We start from the raw sequence: 6,635 nt of genomic DNA on the forward strand, positions 1-6,635 counted from the left end.
AGTATGTTCATATGATAGAATCTTATGTTTAATTGTTAAATTAAAGATAATAAGATATTTTGTTTTATGTCTAAACCATGAATATTATAATAGTATGAAAAATTGAATTGGAAGTCAAATTGAGTAGAACGCAGGAATGAGTACTTTCGTTCAGTGATATGTGATGAATTGACGGAAAAGACCATGGTTTGACCATGGCAACATGTGAACATGTGATTATGTGATTCCGTGTAAGACCATAGCTGAGCTATGGCATCGGTAAGTGATATGTGATTCCGTGTAAGACCATAGCTGGGCTATGGCATCGATAAGTGATATGTGATTTCGTGTAAGACCATAGCTGGGCTATGGCATCGGTATGTGATTTGTGATTACGTGTAAGACCATAGTTGGACTATGGCATCGAGAAAACGAAGTACTCAATTTCGTAAGACGTTCTCTAATTTGACAAATGTCAGTAAGTAAAATAGAAGCCAAGTATTGGAATTTAATTAGTTATTAATATTGAGCTCGAGTAAGTAAATTCATTGTGTGAAATGGTGAGTGACAGAAAACATTTGTAATAAATAGATGTGTTAATTTGCTTGGAATGAATTACATGGTTATGATGGTATTACATTGATGATGAATACAAAATCATATATATATATATATATGTATCTATAAGAGCAAGTTGAAAGATTTATGACTTCACCATCACCCCTTATCAAGTATTGTTCTATGAGGAAAATTATCTTGATGAGACAGATATGTTTTTCAACCTGAGTTAATTCTAATAGTATAGAAATAAACACTAAAATGTTTGAGTAAAATGTATTGATTATGAGTTAAAACTCATAAAGGTATGGATCAAAGAGTAAAACATTTTTGTATTGATAAATGTTATAATTATACAAGCATATGAGTTATGATATTTGGATTATGATGCTATATAGAAATTTTGATTGTGAATTAGTGATTTGAGTTAGAATTTTGTGTTGAGAACAAAAGTGATTAAAAGCAAATGTTTATTAAATGCTTTGAGAATGTGAACTTAGTAATGAATTGGCTATTTGTGATGGTATGTGTTATGCGCATTTATGTGTAAGATAAATTTATATATGTTAATTATATTTATAGACAATAAAATGAAAATATTATTTTTTAGTATAACTTATCTTATTAATTTTACGGTCCAAGTATAATTCTATTCATGATAATGGTTAAGTAAAATTATAAAATATATTATTTATAAAAGTATATATACGAAATACAAAGTTACTTATATGAATAATTAAAGTTTGTTAAATAAAACCAATGCTATTAATTTTCTCTTATTACTTTTTGACTAATGGAAACATAATAATTTAAATATAAATATAAAATTTAATTTTTATTTATTATATAAATCATTTATTAGAATCATAATTTTATTTATAAGTATGATAAATATTTTTATCAAGTAAATTCTTTTAACCAAATATTTTAGTAAAATTTACTTTTTATAAGTGTAATAAATCTTACAAATAATAATAAAATATTTAAAATGAAAATTTTGATAATATAATGAACAACAAATGCTATATTGGTTAACTCAAAAGTTTCTCTAAACTTGTGCTTTTATATATGGAATAAAATTTTGTACAATGCCAGTAGAGTTTTTAAACTCCACAAGCAGAATAAAAGGGTTGACAAATGTCTTATAGTGGGTATTGTCGAAACCATTTTTTTTGGTAAAACGGGGTCGACTTGGATTTTAAAAATGAAAACGAATATGGGAGTCGCCACCAATCCTTTTTGATAAGGTGTGATCGGGCCACCTCGAAAAGTGGTTGTTTTTAATAAACAATTTGATTTTATTAAAACAACGATTTTGGTCCACGAAATTCAGAAAAAACGGGTACGGGAGTCGGTTACGTACGAGGAAGGATTAGCACCCTCGTAACGCCCAAAATTGGTACCTAGTTTATTAATTAATGTCTTAGTGTCGAAGATCGAAAACCTTAAAGAAATTTAAAATATGATCCTTTATTGAAATGCTAAAAATTTCGAGAAAAAAAAAGCATATTTCACGTTAATAGAGAAAAAATTATATCTAGTAAGTTAGGGCACAATATCTTAAATTCCCGATATGAGAATAAATGCCGAAAGATTTACTTATTTGAAAGATATTCGATTCAATTATCTCGGGTTTGGAAAAGAAATCATGTCCCGTAAGTTAGAACACGATCTTTTATTAATTCCCAAGATTTCTTAAAAAACTTATGTTTGAAAAGATTCGTGTATTTGGATTTATCGAGAAGATCGAAACCCCGTAAGTTAGGGCACGACCTTTTCGAATCTCAAAATATGTAATTTTACTTGTTTTAAAGTCATGATTTCTGCATCAAATAAAATCAATCTAACACGAAATGGTAGAAATAAATACGGTGTTAATATGCGTAACAAAACAATAATGAATACAATGATGTAAGCATAAATAATACAAGCAACAACAATAAAAATAAGATAAATAAATAAATAAAAAGGACAAATCAATTATATAAAATAATAAGTAAATAAACAAATAGAACTAAAACGTTTTTAAAATAATAATGGACACATAAATAAATAAATAAATAAAAAGTAAAACAATAATGACAATAATAAAATTATAAAATAAAAAATCTATGTATATATATATAACAAAGTTAGAAAAAAGAAAAAAGATATAAATAATTAAATAATAATAATAATATTAATAATAGAATAGCAAATAATCTAAAGTTTAAAAAAACAAAAGATACAAGTAATTACATAATAAGAATGTATAATAAAATATATTCAAAATTTAGATAAGTAAATATAAATAGAAATATAATAATAATAATAATAATAATAATAAACAAATTTTGAAAGTACATAAAATAATAATAAATAAATAAGTAACAATAATAGAGGCAAAATAAAAATAAAACAAGCCAAATAAGAAACTCGAATAAATAAATAAGCCAAATTGATTTAGGGACTTAATCATAATTCTCTCAAAACCCTCTCTCCCTCTTCGGGCACCGGCTTAAGGTTCGATCATTGGCCACCGTGCCGGCACCGTCGTACACGGCGGTTCAGAAACTGAAAAGTTTCCCCTTTTTTCTTCGATGCAGATCCTCGGCCTCCAAACACTCTGGAGACGGCGAAAAAGGTAAAAACACTTCTTGGTGCCTTTCTTCTTCAGGTAGCCTTCTTGCAGTCCACTGTGTATTGTTGCTTCGATCCACTCCACTGCACTTTAGAGAGATACAGCTTGTAGCTTCAATCCGCTCTGCTGCAACTTCAGGGGGACGAGATTCGTGGTTTTAGTCTGCTCCACTGCAATGTCAGGGAGATAAGACTTTTTGCTTCAACCTGCTCCACTGCGACTTCAGAAAGATAAGGTTGATATGATAAGATCTGCTATCTACAGTCTACTCCACTACAACTTTAGGGAGATAAGACTTGTTATGATAGACTTAATCCGACCTGGTGCAACTTCAGAGGTATAGGATTCATTGTTTTAGTCCGCTCCACTGCAACTTCAGGGAGATAGGATTAATAGCTTCAATCTGCTCCATTGCAACTTCAGGGAGAAAATTTTAGTATCTTCAACTTGTTTCACTACAACTTCAGGGAGATAAGGTTTGTGGTTTTAGTCTGCTCCACTGCAACGTCAGGGAGATAAGACTTTTTATGGTAGATTTAATCCGACCTACTGCAACTTCAGAGGTATAGGATTCATCGTTTTAATCTGCTCCACTGCAACTTTAAGGAGATAGGATTAATAGCTTCAATCTGCTTCACTACAACTTCAGGGAGATAAGATTGGTTTCTTCAACCTGCTCCACTGCAATTTAGAGAGATAAGGTTGGTTATCTTCAGTCTGCTCCACTGCAATTTTAGGGAGATAATACTTGTTATGGTGTGATCTGCTCTACTGCAACTTTAGAGAGATAAGATCTGCTATCTTCAGTCTACTCTACTGCAACATCAGTGAGATAAGACTTGTAGCTTCAACTTGCTTTACTGCATAAAGTCTGATGCGATCTGCTCTACTACAACTTCAAAGAGATAAGGTCCATCATTTTATGCCGCTCCACTGCAACTTCAGGGAGATAGGACTAGTAACTTCAATCTGCTCCACTGCAACTTCAGGGAGATAGGACTAGTAACTTCAATCTGCTCCACTGCAACTTCAGAGAGATAAGATTGGTTTTAGTCAGTCTGTTCCTCTGTAACTTCAGGAAGATAAGACTTGTTGGCTTTAATCTGCTCCACTGCAACTTCAGGGAGATAAGATATGCCATCTTTAGTCTGTCTCACTGCCTTCAGGGGGATAAGACTTACTTTCTTCAACTTTAACACCAGGGAGATAAGATTCGCTTCCTTCAACTTTAATCTGCTCCGCTGCAATGCCAGGAAAACAAGATTCGCTACCTTTAGCTTTAATCTGTTCCACTGTAACGACAAGGAGATAGAATTTGCTGCCTTCAGCATTAATCCGCTTCACTTCAACTTTAATCTATTCCACTACAATGCCAGGGAAACAAGATTCGCTACCTTTAGTTTTAATTTGTTCCACTGCAAAACCAGGGAAATAAGATTTGCTGTCTTTGATCTGCTCCACTACTGTTTAGGGAGACAGGATCTACAATCTTCGACCCACTCCACTGCTGCTCAGGGAGACAGGACTAGTATTTTCAATCTGCTTCACTACTAGTACAAGAAGACAAGATCTACAATCTTCAACCTACTCCACTACTGCTCAGGGAGATAAGGCTAGTGTTTTCGATCTGCCTCACTGCCAGTACAGGAAGATAAGATATACAATCTTCAACCTACTCCACTACAATTCAGGGAGATAAGGCTGGTGTTTTCAATCTGCTTTACTGCCAGTACAGGAAGACAAGATCTACAATCTTCAACCTACTCTGTAACAGCCCGATTTTGGGTTTAGTCGGAGCAGTGGTTTCGGGACCACAAATCAAACGACGAAAAATATAATGGCCTGAATTTTCAGGGGTGTCGAAACGGTGATTCGAGATCACTAAATCAGACAAATGAGTAGGAAATATTATTAATTTAGTGAGTATAAGTTAAATGTGAAGTTAAGAAAATTTTTGAAATAGTAAATGGTGCACTAGAAATAAATATTAAAATAATTAGAATAAAAAACGAGGTATCGAGACCTCAGAGATTTTAAACCAAGCCATAAATATTTTTATAAATATTTATGGAGTGTTAAAAAGTTAGTATTAAAGTTTCGTTAAGAAATTTTAAAGTTTCGATAATTAATTGAACAAAAAGGACTAAATTGTAACAAATAAAAATTATGAGAAATGATTAAATAGCTTAAATGATAAAAGGAAGAGCGCTTAAAAGGCAAATAGACCCAATGTCTATTAGGGCTGGACGGCAAAGGCATGAAATCTGCAAGAAAGTAAGGAGAATTAAGGGCAAAATTGGAATATTGCAAAATTACTTAATAAAGCTAGGATCAAAGTGGAATTATCTAAATTTCTCTTTATTTTTTTGCATTCTCATCAGCTAAAACACCATAGAAGCATTTCCTTAAGCTGGTTTTTCATATCTTTACTGCAAGTAAGTTCAATTTTTGATTATTTCTTGAAATTTTTGTGTTTTTGTGACTTTTACAACTAGGCCCACTTGTTGAATTCATTAGTTTTTGATTCTATGAAAGAAGTTGAAAGTTTCTATGAATATGTGCTGGAAGTATATGATGATTTAGCATGGAATTAGAGCTTTAAATTGTTTATATGCTGATTTTATTGAAAGAATTGAATAGAAAGTGAACGTTTGGGACCTAATAGTAAAAGAGTTTGAAGTTAGGGTTTTATGAGGAAATTCTGAATTTCAACAGTTATGAATAACTTATATTGTCTAGGTAAAGTACTAATTGAGAAAAATTAGCTTAATTGAGGGGTTAATTAAGCAAGGACTGAATTGTATGAACTGTGAAATTTGGGGCAAAATGGAAATCAACATTTTGCACTAAAACAGTTTTGGACAGCAGCAGTAGTTTAACTTTGAAAAATCACCAAAAATTGTGGAAATCGAATTAGAGAATTAATAAAATATGAAATTAAATCTTATTGAGTCTAGTTTCTCATAGAAGAAACGATATAAGTAATGGAATTGTAAATTATGAGATATAATAAATTTTGTGAGACAAGGTCAGAATGATTTCGGGTTCCCCTGTTCTGACTTTGGAAAATTATAAAAAATTGAAGAAAAATAATTAGGGGCTTAAATTTATATATTTAAAATCATGAATGGGTCTATTTTCAAGATAGACAAACATAAACATCATCCAAATCCCGTACGAGTAGATAATTAATTTTTAGTGAAGAAGGGTCGGAACTGTGTAACAGTGAAATACGGGAGACTTTAAAGAATAAACTGTACTTATTGGCTAAGAAAAAAATTCTAAAAATTTTAGGGTAAAAATATATATGAGTCTAATTTCTGGTAAAATTAACGAATCTTAATTTTGAGTTTCGTAGCTCGAGATATAAATAATTTAGTGACTCTGACTCGGATAGACATTTTGAATTTACTTATAAGTAAATAGTGAAAATATTGTTAATGTTATTTAAGAATGTTATATACATTAAGGATGTGGA

The sequence above is a fragment of the Gossypium raimondii genome, chromosome 13, assembly GCF_025698545.1.
Source record: "Gossypium raimondii isolate GPD5lz chromosome 13, ASM2569854v1, whole genome shotgun sequence".
Lineage (NCBI taxonomy): Eukaryota > Viridiplantae > Streptophyta > Magnoliopsida > Malvales > Malvaceae > Gossypium > Gossypium raimondii.